At 33.1% G+C, this 25,220-nt stretch overlaps 1 long non-coding RNA gene across 1 annotated transcript in view; it reads right to left on the bottom strand.

The window, feature by feature from the left end:
* The window catches only part of LOC113220103, a 76,618-nt gene that overhangs the window by 25,341 nt on the left and 26,057 nt on the right, over positions 1-25,220 (bottom strand). Inside the window, exon 2 of the long non-coding RNA XR_003307047.1 lies at positions 17,218-17,363. This is a non-coding gene — a long non-coding RNA (uncharacterized LOC113220103). The remainder of the gene's footprint in view (positions 1-17,217; positions 17,364-25,220) is intronic.

The following is a 25,220-nucleotide window of genomic DNA, read 5'->3' on the forward strand; positions in this document are numbered from 1 at the left end:
AAAAAAAAGACTCAATACAATAAATACAGATACAAATGAGGAGGAGATTGTAGCTTTCAGTATACATTTGCAAAACAAGTTCTAGAATCAAGGCCTTTTTCATGGATATACATGACCTGTGCAGTTGCAAAGAGTCCTATATACATAGAAGGGCCCTGAGAATAATTTAATGTTTTGCTATGGGTGAATTGAAATTTTTGGTAATTTTTTAACATGAAGCCCCACTTTTTATTTTGCACTGGGGCCTTACAAATTATTTATGTAGCTAATTCCATCAAGGAGGCATTGTCTGGCAACAGTTGTCATTAGTCTGCTCTTACTACTTTCTGGCTTCCGTTGATCGAGTTTTACAGAATTAAGGATATACATAATGCTCTTGTTTTTAAGAAAAATTCTGCTTTTCGCTTCTGTTTTCTAAAATTAAAAATTTCAGCTGGTTCTCCAGATTAAAGGGATCAAATAACAATTCATACGTTGACTTTAGTGAAAAATGGCAGATTACTATGTGACCTATATTGCTATAAAGAAGTGATAAAAACTATCAAATCAAAATTAGGCTCTGGTTATAAATTGTATAACCATTATGAAATGAATCAATAAATAAATACTTTATTGATAAACAAAGGATGAAATAGGGAAGGCCTGTGGTGACTATTAAATGTGAAGTAAGATTATTGGCACTTAACTATTTTCTCAGCCCACATTGACTGATTTTCTTCTCCCTATTGAAATCCACCAATTAGCAATACAATGATTTCAGTAATCTTCAAAACTGCAAAAGCGCTCTAGCAGAGACCTACGACCCTGAACTTTGCTTTTCTATCTACATCTAGCTGCGATCAATAAACCCTGAGTAACTGGGAATTGAGTTTAGTGAGGAGAAAGGAAGGGAAGTGATTTAATTCCCAAGAGAAGAATATAGGTTCTCAGCACAGTGAGATTCTCTGCACAGTATAAATGCATCCCCATCTTACAGCTGAAAGTCTAGAAAGTCATGATAGGAATGCACATATCCCACTTTAATTGTATGTGCTTGCAAGGATGGACACTTTTGAAAATAAAATACTTCATTTCTCATAATGATGGACATAAGTAAGTAGGGGGAAAATAGATTGAAAGGTTTGGGGTGGGAAACATAAGAGAGAGTGGAAGCTGGGAAAGTTTGTAACCATAAGAGTGCCTGCATTTGAGCAGATACCAGAGGCAGAAAAGCAAGAGCTTCCCTCCAGTGAGTTCTGAGTAATTCTGGGAAGTAGAGTAGACTGGAATTCAGCTCATACATGAGAGATTACCTGACATAATTCTAAACAAGGAAATATATTCTCAAACTTTAATTTATTTACTTGATATCATTGTTCAATGTTTATCTAGAAAAGTGACAGAAAAACATTCAAGGGACATAAATTAGTTAATTAAATCTTCATTATTTTTTAAACCAGTAGAGGGACCCATTTCTCATCAAAATAATTTTTAGTTTCTCCATCTTTGGCAGTCATTTTTGCTAACCATACTTGATTCCAGCCATTTTAAATTATTCCTAGTAGTGTTTGGGGCTCTACAAAAATGATGATGATAAGGGCTGTTATCACAAGAATTAGTATCTAAGACAAAGTCTTGGAGCAGGGGCCACTGGGATAGAAAAATGAAGCTAAAAAAGAAAACTTAAAAGTAGCTGGAAGCAGGGTATATGTGTGTAGGGTGGCTTAAGAAGGACAGGTAAAAAGACACTTTTTAAAAAAGATGAAATTAACTATAAGCCAATTTGAGAGCAATTATAATTATCAGGAAATCAAAGAAAAGGAGATCCAAGGATAAAAGATTCATGGGATGACACTGCCATGGGCCTGAGATCTGTGAAGATAACATTTCCTCTGCCTTAAGAGGAGGTTAGAATAGAGATATCTAGTTTACTAGGAGAAAAGCAGACAAAGATGAGAAGGAATGAAATAGTTATAATAACAAGCATCTTAAGATGTAAATTATTTTATTCCTTCTAATGTAGGACAGTGTATTTCCATCTATAGATCAAAATCCAATAGTAAAATGCAAAATCAATTTAGTAGTGAGTGACCAACACTTACAAACAAAAGCAAAACAAGAAAAAAACCCAACAAATAAAAAGATAATAGAAGTCAGTGGAAACAAAATAAAATAGAATTAAAAACTATCATCACGCATTGATGAAAATATGAAAATAAATATTAATTTATGAAGATATGTTATTAATATTATATGCATATTAATGCATTTCTTACTGATAATAGGAGTAAAATATATTTTAAATATAGACTCAGGAAGGCCTCTAAGTTTTCTTCCAAATCTATGATGTTTAGATCACTGAATTCCTGAGGACAGGGAGCGCTTATTTCAGGACACTGGAAAACGGGCAAAAATAGGGAAAGCAGAAGATTTCAAAAATATACTACAGACACAAGACAGAAAAATGGTGTTACAGTGACATCAAACTTTGTGCGTAGTTTTTAAAAAACTTTCCAAGCATTATTTTTACTTAATCTGATCAAGATATACACTTATTTCAGAGTAACTTAAACTTTTTAGATCTATTTGTTAAGAGAAGCAGTTTGAATTTGGGATAGAGGGAAATAGAAAAAGATAAAATAAAATTTGAAACTTTACTTAATAGCAGAGAGCAGCTACCTACTAAACTTGTTAACCTAGAATAAAAACATTCCAACTATTACATTCTTACCATTCATTAAATTGAACTTGTAAGGGAGTAACAGAAGACTGCTGGTTAAACCAAAAATTTGTGAAAGCAGTAAAACTAAATAAGCTTTTGCTAAAATATTATATACAATTCATGAGCATTTATGTTTCACTGTACAAATGTTAATCCTAAACTCAGACACTGTCTCACCGAATGAGGTAAAACTGAAGCTTGTTAAAACCCAGACAGTGCAGCTGAACCAAGGAAATGGGGGAAAGTATAAACAAATCAAATGCTTAAACTTGAAATGAAGACGTGTCAACATAAACGTAACTGTACTTCTCATTTTCCTCACATGTAACACTGGCAACACAACGGGAGCCAGTTTTGCGTCGTGTAAACTGAGCAGTGGTATTTCATTCTATTTCAGAACCTAGCAATTAGATGCTCTCTTAGAATTACTGAATAGTGTGAACATTCATATTTTTACATTTCCATATGTATTTTTCTCATGCCAGAAAGTGCTAACTATGTTTTCTTAAAGATTTGTATCTACAACAACAGCAACAACAACAAAAAGCTAGAGAATGTATCAATTATTTTTTGCTGTGTAACAAACCACCCCAAAACTTATTGGCTTAAAACAACAAGTATTTATTATTTTCACAATTCTTTAGATTGCTTAGACAATTTTTTTTTTTTTTTTTGTCCACACAGGCTCAGCCAAGGCTTAATGGTCTAGAATCATCTCACTCATATCTGACAGTTGGCAAGTTGATTAGTCTATAAAGTCCTCATTTGAAAAGTTTTGTCATCCTCCACGGATACTCAGGTGTCTGCACATGGAGCGTCAAGATTCAATGAGCCACAAGAGAGCAAGATCCAGTGCATAAATAGTTTTAAATCTCTATTAGCATCACACTTGTTAATATTCCATTGGTCAAAGCAAGTCATATGGATAAGCCACAAATCAAGGGGTGGAAGATAGATTCTACTTCTTGATGGAAGAGTTGCAAGTTTGAGGAGATACAAAAAGTTATATTGCAAAAATAAGGTTGTATAGAGAGGGTAAAATCAGTGGCCTTTTTTTTAATTTATAAAATAAATTACATAGATATAATTTTTGAAACAGAGGCAAAACAAAAATAAAGAACTATAATGCTATTACAACAGCATTAAAAATATTTTTTCTGACTTTTCTTTGGAATTGAAGCCAAATCTGAAGTAGGAAATGGGATCTCACTACTAAATTAGTATATTGATCTAATTAGATTTTTAATTTCTACTATTATACCACTAACATTTTGATATTTGACAATGGTATTTATGAAAGGATAGCATTTTCTAGGTCCTGACATCATTTAGAATATTACAGTACCATAGATGTTTCATTTTCCCTTTTATTGTGACATTTCTTTGGCAAGGTCCTGCCTTTTCTTACTGAGATAGGGATGGAGAGAGCATTAGTTCAAATCCCAAGCCTGCAGTTTCCTTCAACTATCAACTCTTCCCACATTGGAGCTTTTTCCATGTATAACACATCCTGCCAATTCAGAATTTGGTGATGAGTAAATTAGGTGTTTGATGGTGGTTGGGATTTGGGGAGTGGAGATACAATGGTACAGAAGAGTTCTGTAGGCACCTCCAAAATCACATATATATGTGGTAAGTTACTTATTTTGCCTAAGAATAAAACACACTTTGGACCATTTACAGTTCTTGATGTACAAAGCCATGTTCATTAGTGAACTTTATTGGTAATGATATGGCATGTGCAAATATTGATATGTTAGAAACATTCTCATAAAAATAAACCTTTTTATTTATTAGGTTAGCTCTAATGAGCATAAAGGGAAGAAACCTGTGATAGAAAAGGAGGCCTCTGTCATACCCATATTGATTTTCAATGGAGTATTTTGGGCTTTGCATAAGTACAAATACAAATGTGAGATTGAACCTCCTAAAACAAATGATCCAGTGTACAGTGTAGCAGCTAATAACAGCTCAAATTCTGGAATCATCACCTCTATCTGAATTCTAGTTTCACCCATTGTGAACTGGATCATTGTGGGAAAGTAAATGTTTAACTACTTAAAATCAACTTTCTAATCAGTAAAGTTGTAATAGTAATAGTAAAATCAGCATGGTTTTGGAAAGATTAACATATTTAATAAAATAGTATATTTTATTAGCTATTATTTGTATTATTATGGTTGTCAATTTTACTCTGGAAGACAATGGGAGAGTTACTCTTACCCCTCATTGACCATAAACAACAACTGAACATAAACATTATTACATGTATATCATCTATACATGTAAAGACTGAGATGAGACTCAATGCAAAATATACTTCCATATACTAAAATATCACAAATATCCCTAACATTTAAAATAATTCAGATGAACAATTTCAGATCTTTCCTAAATGTCCATGTGCTTTGATTTCCAATCCTAATGATTTGGTAGCTTTTCATGTATTTGGTATTAAGATTGGTAGCTAATCCTATTCCTTCTAAGGTAAAATTAGATGAGCCAGAGTCCAGAGGGTTATCTTTCATAAGGTTTATTATAAAGTTTTTAAAATATGTATTCTACATAGGGAAGCAGGAAAACAATTACATGCATACATACACACACACACACACACACACACACACACACAAACACACACAACCTGGTAGCCTGGAAATAAAATAAGTATGTTTAAAGTTGTCATATTTCCCATTTATTGTCTCACATAATTAACCAGGTGTTCACAGAAGCCAACTTTGAGGTTTCTAAATTCTTTCTATCCTCTTTGAACCCTTGGGGTAGCACTTACCTTAGTGAAAGATCAGATTCCCTCAGAGCGCATGAAGAGATCTGTTTATTACAAGCAATAAGTGCCAAATGAATTATTGGGAAAACAGCAAAGGTTATTGCACCCTACTCTACATGAATACCTCAGAGTTTTCTTGTTGTTGTTGGAATTTAGCTGATTTCATTAAGGAGAATGTAACATAATACTGAACACTGTAAATAAATATAAAGTCACATTAAACAAGAGCTACCTTTTCTAAATTAGATACCTATTCTGTCTAACCAGGTAAATCAACAAACAAAAAATATTGCAGTACAGCACTTTTAGAAATACCAGAGAAAAAGTGCATTAACTGAGAGTTAATATCTGCCAGGTGTTAGAAGTTCAGCTAGCCCCTTATATTGCCAATATACATGCTCAAAAAAATACATTTTGAAACATTATTCCTCCTGTGCTAACAGAAGAATTTGGAAGTCATTCATGGTTGACGAAAGATGAAAAACAGAAAATCTTTATATTTATAATGTTATTTTTTCATAAGTGCATAAGGGAAAAGTTTGATGTACAGCATTTGTAACTATAGCCTTGCATTTATAGTTCTTCAAATATTAACATCTTCAAAAATATTTGTTACCAATTTTGATAATATCTCCCATAATGTCAGTGATGTAAAAAAGCATCAAGTCCTGAAAAAAACCTCAGTTGAAATAATCACTCTTTATTAAAGCTCAGGGACCCATATTTCATTCCCTCCTAGCCTGGTTTCTTATACTCTTATGATTTGGCTTAAGTTTAAGGTAACACCATTAAGATGAGATTAGCACCTTTTTACTTAGAATTGTCTTGAAATTTATAGAACAATCATCTTACTTTAAAGTTTACCTTTATTTCCAGTGGAATAGAAAAATAATATGCATTTTTCATAATATATTTATTGTGAAAGTAATTTATTTTATCAAAAATGTATTAAGTGTTGAAGTAGGGAATAAGCTTATTTTAATACTGTACTATTGAGATAAGTTCAATTTTTTAAAAATGTGTTTACGATAGCAAATTAATTTCAGAGATTAATCCTCTTAATAAGTTCCAATAACTTACTAATATCCTTGAAGAATATTACTAATATTTCAAACAGTAACTATAAAATTGTTTTATAAACAACCTTTCAAATTGACTTCTTGTTAACTAACAATAATTTAGAAAAAGGCCAAATATTTCTACCTTATACATAAGATAGATTATTTCAACTCTAAACCTTTCACCTAAAATCTACTTGATTTGCCATTAAAAATAATAACATAAACTGATTCTTTAAGTAATTATTTTTACTCTTATTTATATATAAAATATAAATAAAATAAAAATGTATAAAATGCATATATATCACAACAATAATTTTCAAGATTTTCTCATATGTTGTATTGTAAGAGGATTATAAGGCTTCTGTATGAGTGCCTAAATGGTTGTGTTAAGATGATTGATATATTTGGTAGCATTAACACTTAATTCTAATCTTGATTTCAGAAAGTGACAAACAGATTTCAAATGCTGGTTTTAACTCATGATAAAGAACAGACCACATGCACTCAGACTAAGGGTATAGAAGGTTGATTATGGTTAAAGAAGAGATGAAATTGGTATTTACATTGTGCAATTCAACTGAGTTTATTAACATTTAAAAGATTTTATTTTGGCATTTTTTTCTTATTAAATGTTGAAGTTTTCTTATGATATCAATTAGAGAGCAACTAGACACCAATGTATCAAATATTTTGGAGAAATATTATAAGACAGAGAATGGAAAGGTAAATTTTATTACATAATTATACAATCTCCTTTGAATGCCTACAAAATTGGCCCCAACTCTTTACCCCTATTGGTGTTTACATCTTAGCAACAGCACTCTTAAGTTTTTCCCATCATGAAGTGGAGTCTGTTTCCCCACCGCTTAGTTCTGGATTGGTTTCATGATGTATTTCATTAGTAGACTTTGACAGAGGTGATACTGTGCTAGGATAAGCCTAAGCATCAAGAGATGTGAGTACCTCTGCTGTCTCTCTCTCGCCTGGATTCCTACCATGCTGTGAGACCAAGCCCAAGCTACCTTGAAGATAATAGACTATGAGAAGTGCTGAGTGCCTCAGCCAATAGCCGTCTGTTTCCTCAGAAACAGACCACAGATGCCTGAGGGTGCCCAGTCAGATCAGAAAATCTGTCCAGCTAAGTCCAGCATAAGTAACCCACCTATAGATTTGAATAATGTTTATTATTGTATGTCACTGAGCATTATGGTTGTCTTATAGCATTACTTTGTTAATAGATAACACATACACTCCACATCTGTGTCATGTTTTGTTACTTTCTTTCAATTTTCTTCATGTTATTCTCTCATTATCTGAGAGGACTGGATTGTGTGGATAAAGCAATGCTGGCTAGAGAAAGAGAGAATTAGGACTAGCCTCCAAGTTTTCCATATATGCAAACAAAAAAATATATATTCCGATTTCCAGGGTCTCCCTTTCTTCGTCTGTATGATGTATATGTGTTTTGTGTTGTGAATGATGGAAGTGAAATGAAATGTTTCATGTCTCAGGGTTCTACTGCTCTAATATTCGATGGTTCCATGATCTTACACTAAACAGGTTCTAAACTTCTTATACAACTGTGCTATTCATGTTCTCACAAATTAATCTGACAAACCAAAGCAAATTGTTTTTAAAGATAAACAAAAATACACTCTATAAATGCTTCCACACAATGATTTAAATAGTAAGAAAGTTACTTATTGAGCTTCTTTCTTTATGCCAAGGAATGCTAAGTGGTTTATGTACATCATCCTAAGGAATCTTTTCAACAAAAACATAAGATAGTTACTAGCATCTCTATTTTACTGTAACAAAGGAACTGAAGCTGGGAAGGGTTAATCAACTTCTCTAAGTTTACATAATCAATGGCAAAGCTGTATTTCAAACACAAGTCTATCTGACTCTGACCCAATGTCCACCTATCCACCTATGGTCAAACAAGTGTTTTTGAGGCTTGTCCTAAGTGCATAGCTGACGTCTTGTCAGATAATAAGAAATACTATTTTTCAATGACTCCAGAAGTTACACGGTTTACTTACGTGTGAGCAAAGCTCCCACCAGACCATAATTAAACATTTTCTGATTCAGTGATGCATTATTTCTTTGGTAGTAAAAGAATTTTTAAATCAGGATATGCAGGGGGAAGTGATACAACAAAAATAGTGATACTTAATTGGTTCTCTCTGTGCCAAATCAGTCTCCTGAGTAAAAGTTGTAAAAAGCAGAGTTTGTGCCCCCTAAAAGATAAGAAAGTTAATCAAGTGACAGTAACTTTCTTTTCTTTTTAGTGCAATGTCATACAAGATATAAGTGATTTTGTGATGATAATATAGGTGTTTATTAAACATCTATTCTGTGATGAGGATAAGAAAGTATAACACATAGTCTAGCCTCCAGGATGTCATCATTTTTTTCAAGATTGGATACACTTTGGATGTACCACATTGGTCCCATGAAGAAACTTGGCAAAGAGAAGTCAGCCCATCTTGGCAACATGGGTGGGGGAACTGAAAATGGCCATCTGGTCTTGAATTGGGAATTGTGGATAGGATTTAGAATCATAGGCTATGTCAGGAGAGGACTCTACAGACCACATTTTCAAATCTCTTTCTTTGCAGGTAAGGAGATTGGTACCCAGGAAATATAAAGATAGGGTAAAAGTAACAGCATACAAAAGGTTGATTCTATCCATACAAAAGCAGAAAAAAGAAAGGAAGGAAGAAAGAAACACTAATAGAATAATAAACTTGAAGACATACTAGTACATATTTTTATGTAATTATGAAAGTTTTCCAAATTAATACATGAAAACAATGGAAATGGTGCCTTCTACATGGATACCATTCAAAGAATGTTAACTAATTATTTATCTAGTAAGTTATTACCTCAGGAAGAATAGAATCTTTAATTACTTATGTATAATACTGGACATGTGAGCAATAATTGAAGTATACAAGTCATATAAAATATTTAGCCACCTTCCATATTAGTTTCTAAAGCTGCTATAATAAATCACCAAAGTCTGAGTGGCTTAAAGCAACAGAAATTTATTCTCTCACAGTTCTTGAGATGAAAGTCCAAAATGGAGGTCCCAAGAATGTAGCTGTGTTTGTCCATTCTCACACTGCTATGAAGAACTGCCTGAGGCTGGGCACTGTGACTCACGCCTGTAATCCCAACACTTTGGGAGGTAGAGGTGGGCAGATCACCTGAGGTCAGGAATTTGAGACCAGCCTGGCCAACATGACAAAACACCGTCTCTACTACAAATTACAAAAATTAACTTAGCTTGGTGATGTGCGCCTGTAGTCCCAGCTGCTCAGGAGGCTGAGGCAGAGGAATTGCTTGAATTCTGGAGGTGAAGGTTGCAGTAAGCCAAGATTGTGCCACTGCACTCCAGCCCTGGAGACGGAGTGAAACTCAGTCTCGGAAAACAAAACAAAACAAAACAGAAACCTGAAATTGGGTAATTTATGAGGTTAAGGGGTGTAATTGACTTACAGTTCCTCAGGCTATACAGAAAGCATGGCTGGGAGCTCTCAGGAAACTTACAATAACGGCAGAAGGAGAAGGGGAAGCAAGCACATCTTACCACGGTGGAGCAGAAGGGAGAGAGAGCAAAGGGGAAAGTGCTACACACTTTCAAACAACCACGTCTCATGGGAACTCACTCTCAGGAGAACAGCAAGGGGGAAATCCAAAACGCAAAATGTGGGGAAGAAAAGAGCACAACTTTTAATAGGTTTAGTCATATCCTTCATTTTTGATCAAAAGGTAATGCTTTCCCTTTTCGGCATGGAGGCGAAAATATGGTGGGAAGTTGGACAGCTCTGGCTTTAGCTTCAACTGAACTTTGGGGCCATCCTGCAATTCCTTACTTAAAATAAATTGTTTAGAGATGAAATTAAACATCAATTAAGTTACTGTATTTTTTTAAAGGTGTTATCTATAATAGTATTGATTGCTGGCAATTATTTATTAATTTTAAATTTCTAAATTAATGTATTGCCCAACAGAAAATGTATTTACTGCCAGACATGGTGGCTCACGTCTGCAATCGCAGCACTTTGGGAGGCCAAAGCTGGCAGATCACGAGATCAGGAGATCGAGACCATCCTGGCTAACACAGTGAAACTCCATCTCTACTAAAAATACAAAAAAAAAAAAAATTAGCCGGGCGTGGTGGCGGGCCCCTGTAGTCCCAGGTACTAGGCAGGCTAAGGCAGGAGAATCTCCTGAACCTGGGAGACAGAGGTTGCAGTGAGCCGAGATCGCGCCACTGCACTCCAGACTGGGCGACAGAGGGAGACTCTGACTCAAATAAATAAATAAATAAATAAATAAATAAATAAATAAATAAATAAATAAATTTTAAAAATGTGTTTACTAACTTTAAGTATTTACAGAAAATAATAAATCTTACCTTTAGACTAGATGGTACAGAATTTACTTTTATCCGGTGAAATAGGAAATTTGGATTATGCTTGTCAATACATAAAATTAAAATCTTTTATAGCTCTCTCAATGTCATTGATGGCTCTTAAGAATGAGACATTACTTGAAAAATGGCATAATTATTGCTTACAAGAAAAGGAAAAGAGTTTCAAAGAGACGAATTTTTTCAGAGATATTTTGGCTCTGAAAAGTTACATATAGACAGAAAGATAAGTTTTCCTCATTACAACTTAGAAAAACAGAGGTTTTCTACAGTTTACATCTCATTTGGCCATGAAATAACAATTACAATTATAAGAAATTTCACTATTTATATTTTCAAGTAGCATGTTATTTAGTTGCATCTAAGTCACTTAAGAATTTTACAAAGTAGACCAACTTTCTGACAATTTATCTTTTGTCCTTTTCTCTGCTCCGTCTCATTTTCTTTTGTTAAATTAACTAGACAAAATATTAAACTAATATATTTTAACAATTGTAGTTATGTTTTTGCATTATTATTAATTACATTTATTTTATTAGCCTCAAATATCAAATTTAAGTATTTTTTTGCTAGTATAATCCCCAAAGATCTTAATTGGAAAAAATGTTTCCCTATGAATTATATTCTACATATTTGCACTACAGCTAAATAAATCCCTAATATAAAATCTAGGGCCTGAAAATTTTCTAATTTAGTGGTACTATTATTTAGTAAAAATACTTGGGAATAAAGCATTTTCATTGAGTTTCAACCAACCTTGTTCGTGTGTTTAAACTAATCATTTAACTATGTGTGTGTGTCTATATATACACACATCATATATAAAACTACATATGTTTTAATATATATAGTGTGTATGTATGTATAAACATTATGTTGTTCACCTTAGATAAGAAAAGTAAATAGGAAGTACTCCACAGGGAAAACAGAAAAAGAAGAAAGAATTAGTAAGCAGTTCATCCAGTTAAAATTACAGTCTTTTTAAAAACAAACATAATTGAAAAAAAGTGCTCACTTTCCAAAAAATGGAAAAAAATGTTCAATTAGACACAAAGGACACAATTTTTTTGGCATGTATTACATTGAGGAGTTTATCTTCACATTCTTGGCAACAATGCTGATGTAGGTTGTGGTTAATGATAAGAGAATTAGCCAAGCTTTTTGCTGGCCAAATACTGAACAACATAGCAACATCTAAGTTTCATGCATCATCAAAACTAAAAATTAGGTACAATTGAGGATAGCTTTGGTTTCTTTCTGATATTTAGATTATCTGTGCAATCAGGGCAATGGAATACACAAGTTTTCGAATCATATAGATTAATTCATCAGAACATTGTTTTGTGAATTTTACTTCAAGAGGTTCACTGAACTTTTGTTTATTTGTATTGGAAAGGTTTAAGTATCTCTTTATAGAAACTGGAGGTCAAACTATTTTCGTTCATTTTTCTCCAAAAGCCAATGCGAGAAAAAGACAAACAAACATATAGTTTGTTTGGGAAGTGATCTTAGGAGATAAAAGTGGGGGACAGATGAGATACGTGAGACAGGAAAAGGAGAAAAGCCAATAAATGGTACATTAATGAGAGGGTTACTGCTACAGATAATTGATGCTCCACTTTATTGGACCCCCTCTGAGCTATTGTGTGGACCACACCTTCAAATTGTCCCACTGAACAATACGAAGGCTGGGGGTTTATCCACTAAGTCTTCCATCTGTTAAGGATTGCCCCTGAGTATGTTAAGTTCAGTGCATTTTTGGTTTCAGAGCTGAAGAAAGCCTAAGACGGGAAACAAAGGGACGCAGGTATTTGCAGTGAAGTTCTGTTAGGACAAGGCTGAAAACTTCTACTTCAGCTGCGGAGGGAAAGAATATAAAGGTGGGATTCAAGAATCTTCTCCAAGGTTTTTCCAATATTTAACTTCCAAAATGTTTACGTTGGGATCAAAACACAAAATCCATGAAATTTTAGGAAATACTCAGAGTAAATAGGGTATCCACCTTTTATGCTAGAAAAAAAATATAGCAAAGCGGTGTTTTTCTGAATGCTTCTAAATAATTCATTCCAGCTCCCATGAAGAGTCAATCTTAATATTTCAAGCTCAAATTTTATTTCCTTCATTTAAAAACTAAATAAGAAACTTTATTAACTCTTTAAAAGTAGCTTTAATTTAAACTCTGTAGGAATTAGAGAGTACGTGTATATTGGGATCCAAAATATTTCAGTAATGTTAAAGTTTATAAATATATGTTGAGTAGAAAGCTAAAGCTAAATGTATGTTATGAACTATTACTTAAAGGGATATATATATAATATTTACAACTCATAAAACATTAATAGTTAAATCATTGAGTTGCTTAGAGAATGTTAGACGTGTGTGTGTGTGTGTGTGTGTGTGTGTGTGTATTTACCAGATATAGAATATCAGATAAAAATCAAATATTTAATTTGGCAGATCTTATTGATGTGATCTAACAATTTTATAAAACAATCTTAGAGACTGTAAAAAAATCTGGACTGTGGGAAATGGCAGGTCCGGAACTACCCACAATGGCAGAGCCATTTGGTCATGGTCTTTTAGTATATCCTACATAAAAAGCCTGAAGTGTAATACTGATCTTCATCTCCTTTTCCTTTCCCTCTCTTTTTTTTAAATTTAAAAGAATTATGTGGTGTTTGTATGCATTTATATGAAAGTTTGCTCTTATTCTATTTTTATTCTTTGGTAGTATTACCTAGAATGTACCTTAAGATTTTATAATGTTCAAAAATATCACAAAGTTAGAACAATAGCTTCTCTTTTGCTCAGCTATCCATTGCTTACCCAATGGAAGTGTAGTTTTGTGAATGAACTTTGCACTTGGGGCCAATATTTTGGAAACAGAGAGTCTAGCCATTGTGTCACTGAGACTGCTTGTTTACATGCCTGCACAGTTTATTAGTAAACACAGCTGAATAACTAAAATTCTAAGCAGATTCCTAAACCAACAAATTGACTTTAGTTATCATGACACTACGTTCACCCTCCAGTGGATCCGTTTTCTTTTTTATTCAGAAAACTGAGCGTTAAGTGATGGTATATTTCATTGAGGTCTTTTTTAGACATAACAACTGTACCTGCTCAGGAAACTATTGCCTGCTAATTAAGTTTTGACCTCTGGAAACATGATAAAATTTTGGCTTCTTTGTCAATGGTTCAAATTCCAAGGGGAAGTATTCAATTAATATTGTCAAGCTACATGATATAGAAAAAAATTTTTGTTGACTCAGAGTTAAATTATGTCAAAAAACACCAGCAGGAAATTGTTATAAACCAGTCTGGACTTTCTCAACTCAGGCTTTCTGGTAGCAGATTCATTTTTACAATGTATAAACTGAATGTAGTTGGCAAATCAGTTGCATCCATTACTATTGGGTCTGGAAATATATCTACTTAAGCATATTTCTTTCATATTTTCTCCTGATCTATTCCATATTCAAGTAATAATTTATTTGCACAAGTGGATAAAAACAGCAAATCTTGACAGGGAGTAATAGTGGGAGGTTGTTTAGGAACCAAAACACTTTAAAATAGCACAGCTGTTCTGATATCATTATCACGTCAGCTATTTTTGATGGTTAGATGATAGTTAAGAGTCAGAACAAATTTTCAACACAACTATTTTGCTAGCCATGTTTCAGCCATTGTGGTATGCATTTATCTTTGGATGGGATGCACCCCACATGTACACACTAAAAAGATGCCAATAAAATGCATGTGCTCTTCAAAAGACAGAAGCCCATGAATGCAAATCTTGATACTTTTTGCCCAAGTGTAGGAAACTGGACAGATGCAAGTGTCCTTACTCAAGGAAGTTTATTAGATATTTTAGATAGAATGGCCTTTTTATTTTCTAAAGCATCTAAAACTAACGGATTGATTCATACAAAGTATCAGAAATACTTGGATCCCAATTTATTTGATTCCATAGCCATTTGTCCTTCAAACAGTGTTCTTACCCCAGAGAGACATAGAGGTAAAGACTAAGAACATGGCTCTTAAGTTGAACAACCTTGCATGATTATTCCTCGCTAGGCAACTCACTTCAACTTTCTGTCTTTTCCTTCATTTATAAAATGTTTATTATAATAGTCTCTACATAAGGGAGTTTAAGTCTTAATTTATATGAATAAATTAAGAATAGTGCCTGCCCCATAGTAAGTGTTTAATCTATTTGCTATCATGGACATAAAACATTTCCATTGCTTATCTTTTAAGCACTGCTGACTTCATATGTAATTATATTCTTCTCTTGCCTACTTAGTGTAATTTAAAGAGCTAATGTGAAAGGCCAGTCTGCCACCAAGTCATTTTTTCAGTTTTACCATACAAACATTAAAAAAAAAAAAAATTAAAAATTAGAGGTCTGATTTTGGCAGAAGACAATGCAAATGCATAAATCCACTGTTAAAATCTGTGTGTGAATCAATTTCTAGTCTTTACTATACTTGAAAATGAATTAGTTAATTAAAATAGAGCTAACAAGAAATAACCTGGCCAAACTTTAGTCTTTTCTTTAACTATCTATCTATATATTCTACTAATTCTTTATTACAATTGTTTATATATTCTCTCTTTCTTAGCAAAACTCCTAGAGTGTAAAAGCTGTATCTAAAAAATCTTTGAACATTTATACCTTATACATATCGATTCAATAAATATTTGTTGAATTAAATGTAAGGCATACATGTTAAAGGTAAAGTATAGCAGGGAAATATAGAATTATAGGACATAGGTATTACAGAAAGAGAAACAGTGCTAAGATTACTTGAAAGGAGAGAAATCAGAGGCAGAGAAAGAATATATACGGACCATTAATTCTGGAAACCTAAGCGCTGACAGGAAGGACCTAGGAGCTAAGAGATATATATACATACATTTATTTTATACATGGGGAAATTGGCTTAAATATCTTGCATTTTTTTAAGGCATTGAGGTGACGTTGTTCATCAACATGTAAAACCATGATGTATTGGAGGTGGTTCTGGGGGAGTGAAAACTTTACTATTTAACATGATTAAACTGCTCCAAAAAATGTAACAAAACAACAAGGGGCCTATGACTGTGTCTGTCAGCCATCTGTTAACGAGCAAAAGTTTGTGTAATTGTTTTCTCACAGCTTTTTTTTTCAGATAACAAGGCTGGATAACTTCCCTGTTGCTAAACATTTTAGAAGATCTTAAAGAGCGTCAGATAATATGCAAATTTTCATGTTCAACATGAGCTATTCTCAAGTTCATAAAGTCAAAACCCCTCTGAATCCTAATTTGTTTCCTATAGAGTTGTGACAAAATATCATCCCTCCCCAAAAGTGATAGAGAAGTATTATTTCTATCTTCAGAAAATTTGTGGATTTATTTCTACTTAATAGAGAGCAAGAAAACAAATAGTCGAGGGTACAGTGAAAGAGAGTGAATCTGAAGAATCAGAGTCAGCATTACAAGGAAAATTACCTTTCTGCAGAGAATTACACAATCATTCAATAGCAGAGATCCTAGAGGTCTTCTCTAGCAGTGCTCTCATTTTTTTGATAACGAAATTGAAGTCTCCAGAAATAAAATAAATAACCTAAGGTTTAAGTGTGTTAATGAATCAGTCTTAGAACTCAAAACTGAGTTTATAATCCAAGGTTACCCAATACAATAGACTACAAAGATTATAAAGAAAACACTGGGAAAAAAAAAAAAAAAAAAAAAAAAAAGACAGTCTTCCAGACACCAAACAATACAGTCTCTACTAAGAGTCTCACTAAAGTAACTTGCCTAACTAAAGGGAAAAAATGAGATATGCCAGTCAGAATAATCATGGCCCTTAGTAGGCAAGATCCTGGCAGGAAATCAGTGGATGAGAAGTATCAATTTTAAGTTACTGCAAGGAAAATTTGTATATTTAAATCTGAATTAAGTGACTTGTCCTAGCTTTATATTTATTGTGCAGTAGTTTAGTTGCATATCTGAAGCATCACTGAGGTGTAGTGGAACGTGCAAGCAAGGAAGGTTACTATGGGGAATAGCAGAAAAAGAGGAAAAAGGCCCAGTTTCAAGAGTTTGGGTTTACTCTTGGTAGTAGCAGCAAAAAGGCATCACAAAACATATTTCAGATTTTCCATCATGGCATGTCATTTATCTGGATTGAAGGGGGAAACAAAAAGAGAATTCTATATTAGAAAGTTAAGAATCACCTTGAGTCTTCATTAACTTCCTTTGTTCCTTCTTTCATTTCTTCCTTCTTTCCTTCCATCCTTCCTTCCATCCTTCCTCCTTTGCTTTCTTCCTTCTTTCCTTTTCAACAAATATCTATTGAAAGCCTTCACCAGAGACATTCAAGCTGTAAAACCAACACAAATCTCAGCATTCATGAAGCTGGCACTCTGGTTGAGAATATACATTCTAGAGCAGTTTTTTTTTACATTTAAAAAAATTTTTACATTTATTTCTTTTTCAAATGTAGAGAACATTCTAGAGGGCTTCCTCAGGTTCTAATCAACTTTGAATTCTCAGGGTTTTTTTTTTTTTTTTTTTTTTTTTTTTTTCCAGATGGCCTCTTGCTCTGTAGCCCAGGTTGTAATATAGTGACATGATTATCTCAGGGTTCTTAGTTAGGAACTCTAGCAAAGGGAGAGTCTGTTCTGATAGTCCTTCCCCCAAATCGTTTTTAAAGTGTAGCTGATAAACCATTAGTCTGGAGCTCATGTTGAAAGTACAAATTTCTGAGCCAAGCCCCAAATCTGCCAAATTAGACTCACTAAGAGAGGGTAGAAGAATAAATATTTTAAGTAAGTTCCTTATGTACATTTTGATTAGGTACAAGTTTGGGATACTGTTGTTTTACAGAGAGATAAAACCATTGATTTAAGTGAATTAACCAAGCCATTCATTTTAAATAAAATTAACTCATATAGGCTATTTAAAGATGGGCTTAAAATATTGTCTGGTGATCAAATTCATGTTTAATGTTCTGCTTGTTGGTGCTGGTTAAACACAGGAAAAGTTTTAACTCAATGTTTACTGGCTACATATATTTAAAAAGATAATAGAAGTATAGATGATAACACTAACTTCTTTATGGCACCATAATGAAAATTACATATTTTTGAAAGTAGAACATGCAGCTTGATCCATTAAAGGGTGAAGTATTTTTTTTTTTTTCAGTTTTAGCATCATGCAAAAAAATCAATACGATTTTCCGTTAGTCAATGTCTTAATAATATTATAATGGAGTAAATGGTCACCATTTGTATTTTATCTACTTCCATCTTTACTTGTTTTATTTTTATTTTGATTCTTTAAAATCCTAAAGAAAGACCATTACCAAAACTTTTACTATAATGTTGTTTTTACTATTCCTCTACTGATTTATAATAAACCTACAATAAGAAGCAATAGCCTTGTGAGTATCTTTTCATAAAGTTGACCTGTACTCAGCTACAACTCGAAACCTATATAGCACAATGTTTAATTACAGATATTCTAGAGGAATTCATTTTTGTGTGTTTTTGGGGGTGGGGAAAAGCTAGGAATATGTATTCTAAAAGTAAATGCATAGAACCAATATTAGAGATTAGAGAAATTTAAATCAAGACAACATTGTGCCACTGTTTAATTTTCATAAGTTAAGAAGTTCAACAATAACAAATGTTGGAGAAAAACATTGGTGTTAATGACATATTACTAGTGTGAATGTAAATTGCTACAACTACTTTGAAAAACAATTTGGCATTATCTTGTAAATTTTAACATCTCAAACAAGCAATATGTCTCCTAGACTTGTACCTAAGGAAACATATGTGCACCAGAAGACCATAAGAATATTTATATTACCACTTCAAGACTATAAAACCTTGAAAATACCCAAAATCTATCGATAGAGTGGATAAATAAATTTTGGTGTCTTTAGAATTAAATATTTTTAAATGAAAATTAATTTCTTAATGTACAATTACACACAATGTACTATTTAAATTCAAAAGCATGCAAGACTTAAAATATTATATTATTTATATTATAAAACACTCTAAAAATAAGAGACAAGCTTAAACCCTGCCTCTACCAAAAATACAAAAATTAGTCCCAGCTACGCAGGAGGCTGAGGCAGGAGGGCAACTAGAGTTAGGGAGGCAGAGGTTGCAGTGAACCAAAATCACGCAACTGCACTCCAGCCCAGACAACAGACTGAGACTCTGTCTCAAAAATAAATACATAAATAAAAATAAAAATAAGGGACATACAAACACAAAGTTTAGGATAGAGATTACTCTTTGCAGGGCCATGTGGCTCAGGCCTGTAATCCCACACTTTGGGAGGCTGTGGTGGGAGGATTGCTTGAACCCAGGAGTTCAAGATCTGCCAGGGCAGCATAATGAAACTTCATCTTCACACAAAAAAATTAAAAATTAACTGGGAGTGGTGGTAAGTACCTATAGTCCCAGCTACAGGCTGTGTGGCTAGAGGGGTGAGGCAGGGAGGAATACTTGAGCTCAGGAGATCAATGCTGCATTGAGCTCTGATTGCACCACTTTACTACAGACTTAGCTACAGAGTGAGATACTACTAAAAAAAAAAAAAAAAAAAAAAAGAGGCAGAGTTTCCTCTTGGAGTAGAATTTGTTGGCAGGGGGATGGGGGTGGGGAATTCTAGAGGAATTTAAACAACAACTTTTATCCATTGCAGGCTATTGTGTATGATTAACAGCAGCATACATTACCTAGATTTCAAGTGGAATATAGGAAAAGCACAATTATCAGAATATACACTTTTGCAAGAATATGCTGATAATAATTTACTAAATAAAGCATTGCAAGATGATCCTTCTACAGAAATGATAGTCAAAGATACATTATTCATTTTTTTCTTTGTGATTCTCAAGAATGTCAGGTGCCATCATGAATGCTAAAGGTTTGAAAAAATGCTGTCTATAATGTTTATGTTCTTGTCAAATATAACTGGGAGGAATGCCTTTGCACAGATCAGTGTGGTAAATTATACTCTGTGTCATGATTGAGGACAGGCCGGGACACAGTCTAAATAAGTACAGATGAGACATTTGTGGTACAGCTGGCCTGGCATTGAACTTATAAATTGAGCACAATGGATATTTAGTAAATGAAGTAAGCTGTAATCTCTTCAGGAAGTCATGAGCATCAGAGAGAATGCAATATACCAAACAGTGCACAGTTAGGCAAATAAAAATTGGTGGGCATGACAGAGGTGAAGAAGGTTACATACATAAAGCAATAGATTATATTTTAATCAGTTAGTTTAACATGACAGTGGGGGACCAGTGAAGAGAAAACAATGTATAATATAAGAGGGCAGATAAGTTACCAGCGTTACAATTATGGCATCTATAGCTACAACTCAATAATCTGTTTAGGGTTCAAGAAAATAAAACCAATCTCTAGGCTGATGACAGAAAACATAAATTCATTTATCAGATACTTATTAATGAATACATGTTGTATCTTAGGCAGCAAGTAGCAAAGACAGTTAAGGTTTCGATCCTAACAGAACAGAGATAGTAGAAAGAATCCCAGACATGGACTTAGACACAAGGAACCCAAAAAACATCGAGTTACTGGCACTAAGGCAGAGGCTCTAGCAGGTGTCAGTGCTGGTCTTCAGAGCGCTGAGGCCATAAGGCCTTCTCATGGTGCTCCTGGAATAAAACTTCCATTCCTTTATTATTTTTTGAATTCTCAATTTCTTATGTAGAAAGTACTTGCTTGTGTTGTACTTTCAAATTTGTGTTATTTATTTTTCATATGTACATCTTCCATCCCTGGAAATATTGTAAAAAATAGAATAGGACATTTGGGTCTTACCAGAAGCTCTAAACTTCTCTGAGCCTCAGTTTTCTTCACTATAAAATGAGTGTAATTCCCACTTCACATGTCTTTTTTTTTTTTTTCTTTAAAGAATTAAATGATCCAATACAAGTGAAAGTATATTGTAAAGTTAAGCTTTATAGCAGTTATGGGAAAATGGCTATTAAAACTTATTTTCTCAGATGACATATATGAAAGAAAATATTCAAATGCATTTTGTAAATGTATTTCCTGACTTAAAAAATGTGTATATTTTCCTATTTAAATGATTAATGATAACATTTGCACATCAGATTCAAATTTACTTTATATTGGTTGTTTAGATTCAAGAACCCTTGGAGTCTTACGATGAAGTCATTTCAAATTACATTTAAAAAAATCCATAATTATAACATCTGCTACATTGCACTAGACAATTAGTTTGTTACAGGGGGCACATGGTAAAAATTTTAAACAATAACTATTTTGTAAATGAGTATGCAATGCAATGCAATACAACCAAAAGTAAATTGAACTTCTCTCCCTCCCAGAACTAAGGACTCCTTACATAGAGCAATCCTATTAAGTTTGTTATATATATATATATATAATCCAGCAAAATTCTGTATATTCAAAACATAGTAACTGGATCTTGATTAAGATCTTTTGGCATTTTCACCTACTTTAAGCCAGGCTTGTTGGCTCACACCTGTAATCCCATCATTTTGGGAGGCTGAGGCAGGCAGATCACATGAGGTCAGGAGTTTGAGAGCAGCCTGGCCAACATAGTGAAACCCATCTCTACTAAAAATACAAAAATTAGCTGGGAGTGGTGGCAGAAACCTGTAATCCCAGCTACTCAAGAGGTTGAGGCAGGAGAATCACTTGAACCTGGGAGGCAGAGGTTGCAGTGAGCCAAGATAATACTACTGCACTCCAGCCTGGGCAACAGGGTAAGACTATGTCTCAAAAAAAAAAAAAAAAAAAAAAAAAAAAAATCACATAATTTTGAACTAAGTTGATTTGGAAACACTAAAGTGAAATAATAAATTCTAAGTGCAAATTTAATCAATTGCTCTCAAACAACCTAAATGTTAAAACAATATAAGTAATACACAAAAAATAGGATTTCTAAATGTTGAAATGATACAAGTCTATGATAATATTGTATATTAGATGTTTACTTCTTACTGAAAAACTATTATTCCCTGATGTGAGTGTTCTCTTAGCATACGTGGCTGAGACTTGTTTAGCATTTAATGAAACATGGTGTATATGTGTTCAAGTCGTGTACTCATGCATACATTTTATTAACACATGGGTGCCCAGGTGAAATGTGAATTCAGATGAAGATCCATGACACATTATAAGAAATTCAAATACATTTTAATGTGGTTTACAGTTGGAGATGTTTATTTTAAGGTCTGGAGAAAAATAAGAAGTCCTTTGTCAATTAAATTTGAAGCATGAGTTAACATATCACTGGTCTCTAATGTATTAATATAGAGTAAATTATAAATTTGAATGTTTTCATATAATTTTAAGTTATACACGCACACATATGTAATATTCATAAAATTCAAAGTGAAGTCTTAAAAATCCTTGTATTGCTCCTGGTATCCATAGTTTTCCAATAATTTGGTTTGAAAACACTGTGCCTCATGAATGTGATATTGTTTTTTGTTTGTTTGTTTTTTTGTTTTGTTTTTGAAGCAGAGTTTTGCTCTTGCCGCCGAGGCTGGAGTGCAATGGTGTGATCTCTGCTCACTGCAACCTCTGCCTCCGAGGATCAAGCGATTCTCCTGTCTCAGCCTCCCAAGTAGCTGGGATTACAGGCACATGCTACCACACCCGGGTAATTAATAGCATTATCCAAGTTTTTGCTAATTCTGTTGCTATTAATTTTTAATTTCTCAGGTTCAGAGTTAACGTTTTAGACCTACCTTGTATCTACTATGACTTTTTATCTCATATGAATTTTTAAAATAAATGTAGTAATTACTGAGTTAATTAATTCCATATAAACTAATCTGATGTTCACATGACCTTACCTTTCTTTTTTATTTATAACTATATGGTCCAGTTTAGCATACCTCTGTCATACTCAGTTGTAGCAAATATTCATTGTTATTTCCACAAAGATCTCCCTGTATTATAATATTAAAAATAAAGTCTAATCAGACAAATATGATTAATCAATTAAATATATTTATGTATTCTTATCTTTATTCAATTATTCAATTAAGGGATTGTAAAGCACTAACATAATAATCACAGGTAAATGCTCATGGTGCTTGCTTAATGTGTAAAATTTTTATGTAGTGATATTTATTAATGATTCAGCTGGAATTCTATTTCAAAATAACCATTTTTAAAAAGGAAACAATAATGTATAAGTAACAGATTGTGTCTCTTTTTGTAAATATAATAACATTATTATACATATGAGGGGGTAGACTATTAGAGGGATCTTTCACATTATTTTTACATGGGAAAATTCAAGTCTGGTGTCTTTGAGCATCTATGCATATGATAGTTTAAAATAAAACTTTTGAAGTATTGTCAAAGAACCCTGATTTCAAACAGTTGTACTTGATAATTGGTATAGTCTGGATTTAAGTGGTTCAAGATTCAGTATGAAGGAAAATGAAAAAGCATGTCTATAAATACTTGAATTACTGTGGGAACCAATGAATGCTATCCGCTAACATAGTATTCCTCCTTTGTCTAGTGGATCAATCAGGCAGAGATCTACTACAGAGATATGTGCAGGCCCTTCTTCCCTGTGTTGACATGTAACTCAACATCTTATGTCAGCTGGTGCATGGAGACCTCAACAAAAGGGCCCTGAAACATCATTTTGTAAATGTAAGTTGATATTTCTTGTCTCTCCCTAAAGACTGCCCCAAGACTGGAACTAATCTCTTCCTTTTACGTGAGCGATGTCTTCAGAACTCAGTGTGGGGTGTAAAAAATTAGCAAACAACTTTTTGAGGTTGCATTTTATAATTAAAAATGGTCATTTTCTTCATTTTCAGAGAATTGAATTCCCATAATAATTAGCACTCTCAAGTATACTTATTTTAAGAATAATAACTTAGCAATCATGAATATAACACTAATGCATAGTTTGATATATATGAAATAATAAGTTAGCAATGTGTGTGTGTTTATGTATATATGTGTATATACAACTTTCATTTTCTGAATTTTTATATTGGCCTACGTATATATTTTTAATATCCAAGTCACTTTTCATGTGTTGTTACTAATATTCTTATTTAACAGTATATGATTGGAGGAAGTTGTGATGCATGTTAACTAACCTGCTAAAGAACAACAACAAAAAGAAATAATCAAAATAAACTAGAATAGCTCAAATGGTGATATAAATTATATACATCAATTTACACAAGTTATATCTAAAAATAATCAAAATCACTTAAGTGTCTAACAATGTCAACCCTTCAGTGGGAATTAGCTCAATCGAGACATATCTGTTATCTTAGCTTGAGCAATCTTAAGACTGTTACCTTCCTTTTCCTAAGGTTAAACACATTGTTTTCTTTATTATATAAATTTTTGTCCCTAGATACTTACATGTATATTTAGCTTTTTGAATATTCATTTTTTGATTTGGGTAGGATGTTTTAATAATGAAAGGGGAGAAAGATAAAAAGCAGAGAAAGAGACAGAGAACAAAACCAAGCAGAATTTTCCAATAATTTCCCAATTGTGCATTGAAATCCATTACTTTTAGGTGTTTTCTGAATCTTTTAATTCTTTAACAAAAAATCAAGTGTTTTAAACTTTCTTGAAGGAAAAAACAGAGAAAAGAGAGAGAGAGACTGAGACAGAGAAAACTGTGACAGAGAATCAGATATAATAAATTTTAAAACGTCATTCAAGCCAGGGATCCTGTCATCCCCATAACACCTTTCTAAATTAGTCAAGTCCCAATAATTTTAATCCAGTTTAGGTAAGATTTATTTTACTTGTGATTAAATAGTCTGGATCATTATTGCAGTCAATGGGGGATTTTCATTAGGTGTTACATAATCAAATGTACATTTAGAATGATAATTCTGCAGCAGAGAGGAAGATGAATTGAAGACAGGAGGCTAGAAATAAGATTTTTGCCATAATCACAGCAAGCAATGTTACTGTCTACACTAAGGCACTGATTCCCAGGGGGTAAAAGTGACAGAATTTAATACGCAATTACCTGCAGAATCAGAGGAGAGGGAAAACAAGAGTCTAAAGTAATCCTTTGAATCTTGTCTTGAGAATTTGGTTTATGATATCGCTATTTGGAAAGATGAGGAATAAAAAAGGAATTTACTGCTTTGAACAGCGATAATGATAGTTTATTTCCAGGACAT

Source organism: Piliocolobus tephrosceles, chromosome 8, assembly GCF_002776525.5.
Source record: "Piliocolobus tephrosceles isolate RC106 chromosome 8, ASM277652v3, whole genome shotgun sequence".
In the NCBI taxonomy this organism is placed as follows: Eukaryota; Metazoa; Chordata; class Mammalia; order Primates; family Cercopithecidae; genus Piliocolobus; species Piliocolobus tephrosceles.